Source organism: Rhinolophus sinicus, linkage group LG01 (assembly GCF_036562045.2).
Source record: "Rhinolophus sinicus isolate RSC01 linkage group LG01, ASM3656204v1, whole genome shotgun sequence".
NCBI classification, from domain to species: domain Eukaryota; kingdom Metazoa; phylum Chordata; class Mammalia; order Chiroptera; family Rhinolophidae; genus Rhinolophus; species Rhinolophus sinicus.
Genome location: NC_133751.1, coordinates 30,533,986 through 30,546,676, shown reverse-complemented (window position 1 = coordinate 30,546,676; position 12,691 = coordinate 30,533,986).

Sequence of the window (12,691 nt, the reverse complement as noted above, 5' to 3'; positions counted from 1 at the left end):
TCTGAAAAGTTTCATTTTTAAAACTCCTTGTTAATTTATTTAAGGTTCAGCATACATTCAGCAAGACATGGAAGTTTAAGTATGAGATATAAAGAATTAAAATACAGAACAAAAATGCCCAGATAAGAAAAAAAAATTAAGTTATCTCCATGCACTCAATTTACAATTATAACTTTAATTAGAACATCTTAACTGCTTCATTACTTGATGTGGTTTTTTTTTTTTTTTTTTTCTAATTATATTTCTGCTGCCTTAATAGTTTCTACCCCAAACTGCATTAAAAGATTCTATAGTTGTAAATTCCTTAGTAGCCTTTTGGGAATAAAATAACAACAAAAATGGATCTAACCAGAAATATCTGTAGTAGCAATAATGATATTTTTGGTGAAAACATGATTTAACTCCCCTTCCCCCACTGCTATCATATTTTTCTTTTTTAAAGCATGCTGAAAGAAGCTGATATGTGACTTTAAACTGGTTTAACTTTGATAAGCAGGGAATTAAAAGTCTTAAGTTTTAAGGAAAGGAACAGAATGGGGTCTAAAGTTATGGACAGCCAGTTTCTTTGACTTCACCAAGTTAAAGCATAACAGCATAACTTGGTAGGCAGTGTGGTTACTTTTGTGCTCACATATGGCTGTATTTTCAGAAAAAGTTGCTTTATATAGACAAACTCAATACCATGTTATTCCCCAGTGGTTCCTAACCTGTTTGGGGATCATAACCGCCCCTCTGCCCCCCAATGTACATTTATGCATATACATTGAAATTTTGCACATCGTTCCAGGTTTACAGATCCCACAAAGCCCATCTAAGTGTCTTGTTAACTTCTTCTAGATCCTATTTTTGAAGGTTCAACTAGATCGACGAGTCCTAAGCCAAAGAAACTACTTTCGTCCTGTTCAGGGCTGCATCAGCCTCACCTACAGTGACAGCTGAGTACTACCAAAATGTCACCTGAGTCACCAAGATGCAAAAAAAGATATCAGATCAAAATGTAGAAATTACAGAGAAAATTATGAAAACTGGTTCCCAGACTCTTGGAAGTAAGCCATGTCAAGGATTTTTCAAAGGGGGGTCAAGGAAAAAATTTGGTCACAGGATTCCTTCAGACAAAACTATAGTGTCAGCTCCAACTACCCCCCTCCTAATTGCTCCCTCAACTCAAGCGTAGTAAGCAGGGATGGAGGGGCATCAGTGGAACACTCAGAGAGCAACACTCGGACAGCCTGGTACATGTGATTTATGTCCCCACTTCTAGGAGTTAAAGTGGACTGGGAGCTGAATTGGGAACTTGTAACCCTGGAAATCCAGAGGGGCAAAGAAGTGACTACTTTAGCAAGGAATTACTGATAAGAGGTGCTGAACTCTGGAACTGGCCTGTACTCCCAGAAATTATCAGAAGATAGAATATGAAGTGTTTCCGTGTATCTGAGCTGACTATATACAAGTAAGAACCAGTGTGAGGTTGTTGCAGAATATCGGTGTGGACCGAGAGACACAAACGGCACCCAGAGGGCAAGGAGAACTCAACTTTATTACACTAGTGGGCCCAGTGGGATATTTCCCAAAGAACTGAGCACTGACTGGGGTCAGGGGCTTTACTTTTATATGCTTAGGCCTCCGGGTTGAGGGGGGGGAAGTCTGGCCGGGGTGCCAGGGAGATCCGTCCCTAGCAGCTGTGATCCCTCAACTTTGTTTTGACAAGGAGGCCTCTAACTATGGTGCCTGTAGGAGTCATCTCTGATAAGGTATGGGAAGAGGAAGGGGCAGAGCTCTTAGGGGGAGCTTGCCAGGGACATCTCCAATAAGGGGGAAATTGAGCTCTTAGGGGGGCCTGCAGGAAAAACCTCAACAAGGTCAGCCTTAGTCCGGTCCAGTAGATAGGAAAAGACTCAGCAATGAAAAACTGAGGTGGGGTTCAAAAATCCTAGGGTTTGCAGACAGAGGCCCAAACATCCACTGACATTGATTTGCATCCCTTACCCCATCCTAAGGCAACTGCAGGTAGAAAATTCCTAATGATGGTAATTGTGGAGGGAGTGATGAAAGAACCCCAAAAGAGTAAACCTTAAGTATTCACCTGAGCCAGCTCTAACAGTACCATTTCAGGTAAAAATTTTATTTAGTCTTTTTCCCCTCACCTCATCTCCTTCTCTCCCCTCTTTTTCTCTCTGTCAGGAATAACAAGTGGTGGGTTGAGAGAAGAGGTAAGGAAGAGAGAAAAGAAGGACCATGACACTCTTCCACTGCAAGGGACCAGCTGAGGGAAAGGAGAAAATGGATGACAAATTATATGACATTTTGATTATTGTGGAGGACTGAAGACTCTAATTTCTAAACTGAGTCTGTTTGTGCCTTAAATCCATTGTCTGCCTGTCTTTTAGTTAAGAAAAATCCACTGAGGAGAGATCCAAGATTGTGGAGCAGATAAACACTGTGCCTGCTTCCTCCCATGAACACATTAAAATTACAACTAAATTATAAAACAATCAACCTGCAGAACCATCTGAAGTCTAGCTAAACAGAAGTTTTATAACTAAGGATGAAAAGAAACCATGTTAAGACTGATAGAAGGGGCGGAGATGCAAAATGGGCTGACCCCAAATCTCTGTGCGGCAGTTGAGAATAAGGAGAGATAGCTTGGTCATGGAGGTTTCTCCCAGAGGAATGAGGTGAGAACAGTCCCACACCAGGCTCCCCAGCCCAGAGTACTGGTGCTGGGAAGAGGAGTCCACAACAACATCTGGCTGTGGGATTCTGACCATCTAGGTGGGACAGAAGGCTGTGAGAAACCCAGACATCTTCTTAAAGGGCCAACACATAGACTCATTCACTAGCAGGCATGCACCCTGGGTTCCAGCAGAGGGACAGCGACTTGGGAACATCCAAGGAATACAGAGGGGGTTGGGGAGAGCAGACTGAGGTGTGTGGCTTTGGTGTGAGGGCTGGAGGACAGTTACCATTTCCCTGCATGGGGTCTTTCTCCTGTGAAGCCTGCGGGTGGGAGCCATCCTTCCTGTGTTGAACCCTCCGCCCATGCCTATGGCAAAATCTGAATCTAAATTGGTTCTGTGAGCTCCGCTAGGACCCTGCCCCAACCAACTCCCCCAATACCAGAGGCACTTTCTCCCGAACAGTCAGTCTGGCTCACAATGCACTCTTTCTTGAAAAACTATCAGAGTCCACAGGCCACAGAGAGACAGTGACTGGCCTCAATGTGCTCTAAGACTTTTGCTGAGTACCTCCAGGCTCACACTGGAACCAAACCAGAATCTACATTAACATGGTAAATACAACTCTTCCACTCTAGTGGCTCCCTGAGACCCTGCCTCACCCAATTTGTGTATTGCATGAGGCTTTATCAGTGGCTGAACCTTAAGGGAGCCAACAGGTAGCAGCAGGCCTTGGGGTGTCCTAGCTTTTTGTGGAGCTACGCCAGGCCTGGTACTGGTGGCAGATGTCCTAAGTTCACAGCGTGGCCTCTTTCATACATCTCCAGGTTTAATACAGGCAGCAAACAACAGTGGATCACTTTATAGCTCCTACCAGGTAGTCACTGGCTAGTCACAGGCAATGGGAGATCTGAGCCTGCACCAGAGCCCCTCCCAAAAGGCCCTAGAATGAACATACTTGGAGGTTGGCTTCAGACCACAGTGGAGCACTGCTCAATTAGTTCCACAAGTGGCACACACAAAGGACAGTCTTAACAGGCACCAGAGCCAGCTGACACAAATCCCACTCAGTGGGGTAAGTGCACCGCACAGCAGCCTGTAAGCTGTGGATGTGGCCAAACCCCATAGTCAATCAGCCTGAGGGTCAATTCCATCCACTGACATGCCAATAACAATCAAGGCTCAACTATAATAGGAAGGCACACATAACCTACACAGGGGACACTCCTGGACCACCCAGAGCAGGTGACCAGGGAGACTGTGCCAGGGCCCCATAGGACACCTACTACATAAGACCACCAACCAAGACTGGGAGACATAGCAGATCTACCTAATACATAAAAACAAACAGAGAGGCAGCCAAAATGAGGAAACAAAGAAATATGCCTCAAATAAAAAAACAGGGCAAAACTCCAGAAAAAGAACTAAACAAAATGCAAGCTAGCAAACTACCAGACACAGAGTTCAAAACAATGGTTATAAGGATGTTCAAGGAACTTAGTGAGAACTTCAACACAGAGATAAAAAAGGACATAGAAACCATAAAACGGAACCAGTCAGAAGTGAAGACTACAATAACGGAAATGAAGAATGCACTAGAAGGAATTACCAGCAGAGTAGATGAAGCAAAGGATCAAATTAGCAATGTAGAAGACAAGGTAGCCGAAAATACGCAATTGGAACAGCAAAAAGAAAAAATAATCCAAAAAAATGAGGACAGTATAAGAGGTCTCTGAACAAAATAAAGCATAACAACATTCACATCATAGGAATACCAGAAGAAGAGAGAGAGTAAGGGCTTCTGAACCAACTTGAAAAAATAATGACTGAAAAGTTTCCTAGCCTGGTGAAAGAAGTAGACATACAAGTCCAAGAGGCACAGATTCTCTCAAACAAGATAAACCCAAATAGGCCCACATCAAGACACATTATAATTAAAATGGCAAAGGTTAAAGACAAAGATAGAATCCTGAAAGCAGAAAGAGAAAGGCAACTAGTAAATTTATAAGGGAGCTCCCATAAGATTGTCAGTTGATTTCTCAACAGAAACTTTGCAGGCTAGATGGGATTGACATGAAATAGTCATAGTAATGAAAAGCAAAGACATACAACCAAGATTACTCTACCCAGCAAAGCTATCATTTACAATTGAAAGAGTTTCCCAGACAAGAAAAAGCTAAAGGAATTCATTACCACCAAGCCAGTATTACAAGGAATATTAGAGGGACTTCTTTAGGACACATACAAAAAAAAAAAAATCAACATTATGAATAATAATATGGCAATAGCTACATATCTATCAAAATTAACTTAGATGTAAATGGATTAAATGCTCCAATCAAAAGATATAGGAGGACTGAAAGGATAAAAATATCAAAACCCTTAAATATGCTGCCTACAAGAAACTCACTGCAGATTTTAAGACATACATAAATGGAAAGTAAAGCGATGGAAAAATATATTTCACGAAAAAGGAAACAAAAAAAAAAGAAAAAGAAAAGCACTTGGGTAGCCATACCAGACAAAGTAGACTTTAAAACAAAGGCTATAACAAGAGACAAAGAAGAACCCAATAATCCCACTTCTGGACATTTATCCAAAGAAACAGAAAACGCTACTTTGAGGAGACGTGTGTATCCATATGGCCATTGAAGCATCGTTTACAATGGCCAACATATGGAGGCAGCCTTGGTGTCTGTCAATTCATGAAATGGTAAAAAAGAGGTGGTACATATATACAATGGAATATTGCTTGATCATGGAAGGAAATGGGTTCTTACCATCTGTGGCTACATAGATGGACCTGGAGGGTATTGTGCTGAGTGGAGTATGTCAGACAGCGAAAGACAGATGCAATGTGATTTTGCTTATATGTGGAATCTAAAGAACAAAATAAACAAATAAAACAGAAACAAACTCATAGATACAGAGAACATTTTGATGGTTGCCACATGGGAGGGGTATTGGGGGTAAGAAAGAGGAAGAGATTGAGAAGTACAAATTGGTTGTTACTCAGTAGCCATGGGGATGTAGGGCATAGCATAAGGAATATATTCAGTAATATTGCAATAACTATGTATAGTGTAAGATGGGTACTAGATTTGTTGGGTGATAGATGGGGGGGTGAAAAAGGTGAAGGGATTAACAAGTACCAATTCAAAGTTACAAAATAATCATGGAGATGTAAAGAAAAGCATAGGGAATATAGTCAATGATATGGTAATAACTATGTACAGTGCCAGGTGGGTACTAGACTAGTCAGGGGGACCACTTCTTAAATTTTATAAATGTCTAACCACTATGCTGTACACCTGAAATTAATATAAAATGATACTGAATGTCAACTGTAACTAAAAATGGGGGGAAAGGTGAAGGGGAATAAGAGGTCCAAATTTCCAGGTAGAAAACAAATAAGCCATAGGGATGTAACATACAGCATAGGGAATATGGTCAATAATACTGTGATAGTGTGGTACGGTGTCAGATGGTTGCTGGACTTATGGTGATCACTTCTTTAGGTATATAAATGTTGAATAACTATGGTGTACACCTGAAATTAATATAATATTGTATGTTAGCTATATTTTTAATAAAAATCTTTTTTAAAAGAGTGAAAAATCCCCTGAACCTGCCCATACTTGCTAGTAGAAAAAAACTTTTCCACTAAATAAAATATTAGAGAGATCAGGGAAGACTAAAACAAAACTGCATTTTGATCATGTCTCTCAAATCATTTAATCAATCTATAGCATGAAAACTTAACAGCATTTCAGAGATTGCAAACTCTTGGCATGCATGTCTGACAAGGCTAGATGAGTCTGTTTAGCTGTCAAAGGATTTTTTTTTAATTTAATGTGAATACCTTGAGGTAAAACAGGCACTCTCCAGTTCAGTCTCTACATGTCTTACACCCCCTCCCACTTACCCTTCGGAGTCCCTCATTTATTGGTGAAGGCATTTGAGTTTGAGGTTGGAAGGCCTCCACCTTAAAGTAACAGAGATGGAATTTATTTGGATTTAAGCAACTCTAAGTCAAAATCCTGGCTTCGGTATGTATTGACTTAGTGACCATAGACAAGATATTTAATGTTTCTGGAAGGTCTTATTTATAAAGTATATTAAATGTCTATCTCACCAAGTTACTTAAAAGTTAAATAAGATACTGTGTGCAATGCAAGGCAGCTCACCAGAGTAACAGCTTAGTGAATATTAGCTTCCTTCCTCCCCTTTGTTTGCTATTCCTAAGTTTATTAGATGAGAAAATAGGGTTGTATAAATAACTGTTCATTGCATAACTATCTTTTTTAGCTGTTTTGAAGGCTTTAGCAAAATTACAGTAAGGGAAAATTTCATCTAATTATAAATAATAAGAAAAAATTGAGTTGGCCTCAATTAAAATAATTTCATCCAAGACTCTTCAAAACATTAAAGTTAAAATATGTGGCAACAGTATAATTAAAAAGTCAAAAGTCTTGTAATTGCCTTGTTTTTGCAGTGAATAAAGGTAAATGCATGAAATTTTTAAATGCTCTTCAAAGGACTGTGTTTACCTTTCACTTGGCCTCATCAATTTTTATTTGTTTTTTACTGTCATATTAAGGTCCTTTTCAATGACTGCTTCAATAACTGTAGCTTCAGGGTGATTAAGCTTTGTCTTTGAGTAGTTTTGACTGCTGGGTTTTCCAAGGAATTACACATTCTGACTGGCATTAACAACTCACCAAGTGAAGAGTTATAATGACTTATTGATAGATCAAATTCTAAATGAAGGCCGTATTTATGCTGACATAACTAAGAATTAGGACATAGTCAAAGCAGCTCAGAAGTAAGCATAATCCAAGCAATTACATAGTCCAACCGTGCATTGTGTGTGTGAACCTCTCAGTCACATCTCTGATAAATGATTGCTCCTATACCCGATTGGAAGTCTCCAGTAAAGCAACTCACCATGACTATGAGCATCTAATTAAATTTTAAGACAGGTGTAACTTGTAGAGAGTGTTTCTTTATACTGAACTAAAATCAACTGGCTCATTAGCAGAGATCCCTCCAGTCCCCGCCACCTACATATAGAGCCATCGCAATTTTACCTGCTCAGAGACCGCGACTGAATGTCATGTAAGATGAATGTTGCCCAGCTGGTAGTATGCTGTAGTTAAGCCCATTGATAATTGCTTCTAATGGCATCAAAATTGATCTTTTATAGGGTGTGTGTGTGTGTGTGTGTGTGTGTGTGTGTGTGTGTAACTTGTTTATGAATGAAATCTGGGGTAAGAAAAGTTCCTGATCAGTGTTACTGAGGGATGGTATCTAGTAAAAAGGGAGTCTTCAACTTGAGAGAAAATAAGAACCCTTTTTCTATGCCACCTGAATGTTCTTCAAAAGGAAGAACTTGCTGGAAAGGAAGTTGGGGACCCATGTGACCAGCAGTGTCTTTGGTGATGTTAGTGTCCCTATGTAATAGACTCTGTCCTTACTCTTATTTAAACCTCTCACAAGGTATGTACCATCATTATTGCCTTTAACAATGAAGAAACTGAGACAGAGAGAGATAAAGCAATTGTCCAAATTCACAAAACTCATTAGTGGAGAGGCAGGGTTTTTTACCCCATTGGTTGGATCCTGAAGCCCAGTTTCTTCACTGCTCTGCAATTAGTGGCTTTCTCAGCCTCTAGTTACCCAAACAATACAATGCAGGGTTCCTAGCCTATATTCTGTGTTTTCTTCTTCAGAGACTCCCTATGGAATCAGTAATCTACTCAAATTCTTCAGTCCTGTCGTTCATAAATTATGCAAATTTTACGTCTTGGTCAAGGGCGTGTGATATCTGGGAGAGTTAACTCAAGATGCTTCCCAGAAGTACAGGTGGTGCCTCGTCCAAGTAAATTGCAAATGTATCCCTTCTTCTCTCCACATAGAGAACACTCTTCACCTTACTCTCAAATAGAAGACAAGAGTAGTTCGAGTACTAGTCGGAGGTTGATCAGTTGTTGAGCTCTTAAACAATTTAGGCTATTAGATTCCTGAAGCCTCATGGAAACAATTCCAACCAATCCTCAGCTAACAAACCAGGCAAGCTTCTCTCAGATGACAAGATCAAGAGGAAGGAGAACCTCGCCCTCAGTACCTACATGCAAACACATGTATTCACATATGTGAATAAATAAATAAATAAATAAACATGCTAAATCTGAAATTACATCTATCATTTAGTCTATACTTTCCAACCCAGGCAATCTAAGAAATAGATTGGCCGCAGGATTATATCATAAGAGTGGGCTAAACTCATCAACTTTTCTTTTTTCAGACCAGTCTGTTAGTTATGCCAATGAGAAGAGCTATGCTTCTAATGGACACTGTTGGATTGCCTCACATCCTACTAGAACCCCCAACATGACCCAAGCTCTACTGATCCCAAAAGGCTCCTGTTCCAGGTGTGGGTCCTGGATAATCTTAAACAATCATTGTAATCTCATCCCTCTTGCCAGTCATTGGTTCAGCAACCTAGGTTTAAGCCAATTGACATACATATTAGCTTCCCTTGGAGACCATTTCTGGCCCAGGGATGAGTACATGACCTAAAGTGATTCAGAAAGCCCAAAGAATGGACTTTATTCCACTCTTCTATTGGCAAGGACATCAGTTCATAAAACTTACAAACACATGAGGCAAAGCCAATATTTCATAATTCATTAATCTAGCCAGTAAGGTATATCTCCTCTTAAAGCTCTTGGATGTCCCAGCTCCTTCTACCTTATTTATCTGCCCTTTTCTATACCAGACTTCCACCTCAAGGACTAAGCCACCAACAAACTCTCATTCCATTACGTATATATATGTATGGAAATTTATTGTAGAAATTGACTCACGTGATTATGAGAGCCACGAAGTCCCATGATCGACATCTGCAAGCCAGAGAACAAGGAAAGCCAAGGGTTTAATTCAGTGCTGAGTCCAAAGGCTTGAGAACCAGGGGGTTGATGACATAAGTTCCATTATGATTTCAAAAGCCAATAAAAGGTGTGGGGGCAGAGGCACAGTCATGTAAGTCCTGGTCCAAGGTTGAAGGCCTGAGATCCAGGAGCACTAATGTCCGAGGGCATCTGTCATGCAGGGTGTCATGCGGGGTCTCTGGTCCCGCTCCCCACATAAGAACGCAGGATATGGTGAGGCCAAAACGGAACATCCACGGAGCCATAGATAGGGGAGTCATACCACTATACTCTTGTTGGCGGCTGGGTTGGAGACACAGGAAGCAGGAGCCACACTATCCGCAACCTGCCATCCACTTCTCTCTGCTAACCAACCAACTCCACTTGCTAGCTGCAATCCACCATGCTAACTGCAATCTGCCTTGCTAGTTCAGCCACCATCTTCTTGCTAGCTCCCATTTGCTGCTAGCGTAGCCACGGTAGTTATATTAATGCGTAATGGTTCACTGGTTACAGCTGACAGCCAACTAGCCACAGCTGATAGCCATCCAATCACAGATGATGGCCATTTACTACCTGAGCCAGCACCTTTCCACGTGAAGGTGAGAGCCTGGAAACGGCTCTCCTGGCTCTGTCCCCACAGCATCCTAGCTCAGGCAGAAAGCAAATCTGCTCTTCCTCCTCCCTTTTGTTCTATTCAGGCCCTCAACAGATTGAATGATATCCACTTGCATTGGTGAGGCTGATCTGCTTCACTCCGTCTACTGATCCAAATGCTAATCTCAGAAATATCCTCACAGACACACCCAGTAATAGCATTTTACCAGATACCCAGGCATCCCTTAGCCTAGTCAAGTTGACATGTAAAATGAACCACCATGGTATAAAACAAGGAAGAATAGATATTGGGTAACAACTAAAGTGTCTGACACATGGACGCAGTTATTTTCTTCTGGACATGATCAAGGAAGCAGGTTTCCTTAGATGTTGTTGCCAACCATGTTGATATAACGAGAGAAGCCAGCCTGAGAATAAAGATGATGCAGAAAAAAGGAAAAAAACAACAACAACAGAACAGTAGAGATATAGAAAGAACGTCCTAGCCTCTTCAAGACTAGGGCCTACACTACCTCTTGACCACCTGTTACATGGGTAATAAATGTCTTCATTGGTTGAATTAAGCTTACCATTAACTGCAGCTGAAAAGAACCTAACTACTATAATACAATGGCCAAGAGACAAACAAAAGGTGGATGGAAGGAGACAAGCAACTGGACTCCAATCACCTCACAGTAATTTAATAAAGGCTTTAATGTATCTCTTTAGATGTAAGATAAACTTCTTTACTTGTTTTCACTCTATCTCCTCAACAAATTCTTAGTGGCTTCAAGAATACTGACTATTACTTTTCAGTAGGAAAGTTTTACATAATCTGTATTTAAAAACAGAACTAATTTCATGCAAACACAGGGATGGGCTGCCTTGTGCTGAATTGTGGCTCCTAAGTGTGGTACAAAGTAACACTTTTCAGTTAGGTTCACTGCGATCTCTAAGTCTATTGAAATTGCTCAGCGGCTCCCTGTTAAGTAGTGTTCACCACTGCAAAAGTATGAATGATAAACTAAAATCATCATCATTGCACACTAAGAACAATACCTAATATCAGCATACAACAACAAAGCTTAAGAAGAAATGGAAAACGTGTTTTCATAGTTTCATAAAACATCAAAAAAGATGTTCTTATAATGCTATGTAAATATCCTATAGTCACTTAAATACACACACAAAAATACACTGCTCTAAGCTCATCTAAGTTTTAATCCTTAATCCTATAACCAAATTTAATAAACTCATACCTCAGACAGAGCCCTATTGAAAATCCCACTGCAAGGACTGATTCATGCTTTTCCCACATGCAGAGAAAATGACTACTTCTGTCACTCGTTAGAGCAGAAATCATGGTAGTATACCACCTGGTTTTGCAAAGGAAAATCAGTTGTAAGGCAACTCGTTAACCAAACAAGATATAAAGACTGTATCAGTGATATAGCAATTATATGGAGCTTCATCTACATTCACTATCTCCCCTACTCCATCCCAACCTCCCCTAGAAAATGCGTTTCCCTGTTTGAAGACCCACAGGTCTCTCAAATCCTGCCTGAACGATTCATATTGTCATATTAGTTCTAAATGAATGAATAACTAGGAATCATTTCACAGTGCATTTGTATATTAAATCATCATGTTGTACACCTTAAAAGTCATGTTGTACAACCTAAAAATGTGCAATTTTTATTTGTAAACTAAACCTCAACGAAGCTGGAAAAAAAATAGTCCTAAAACCAGTGATCCAAGCTTTTTTTTCAATCATTTGTTGATAAATTTCTTTTTTCCTTGGTCCGACATTTCTTAAAGCTAACTGGACCAAATTCAAACAAAACTTTAAGAAATGACAGCATTATTGGATTTCTGAGATACCAAAAAATGCCTTTCATTGGTCATTCTTGTCCCCCAATCTCCCTCAAAAAAAATTCCCTATCAATTTCTGAATTTCCATCATTAGATATTCTATTGGTTGGCTTCATTTCCTTTTAAAAGATAAATACCTAGGGGCTAAAGTAACAAACAAAGGATTTTCAGCCACTTACATCTAAGCATTAATTTGCTATTTTGGAAGCAATTTTAGTCCTACAAAGGAGGAGAACCATCAGGGAAGCTTATGTTTGAGAGTTTTGGAAATGGAAGAGGAGAGAAAGAAAGGGAGGAAGTGGCACAGAAACAAATTGACCCACGTTTAGAAAAAGAGAAGTGGATTAAAACTAAAGAGTTTTGCAAGAAGACAGTCTAAAAAACTCTTATACATCAATACGAAAAGGACAAGCAATCCACTAAAATTTGGCGATGCAAACCCCCACAGAACTAAGTTAGCACTTCCCAAAAGAGCACATACAAATGGCTAGTCATCCTAAGAAAAGATGTTCAACATTTTAAGTACGAATAATACACACAATAGCACGGATAAACTTCCAGATAGATTGTTGAGAAAAAAAAGCCAGACACGAAAGACTACATACTGCATAACTC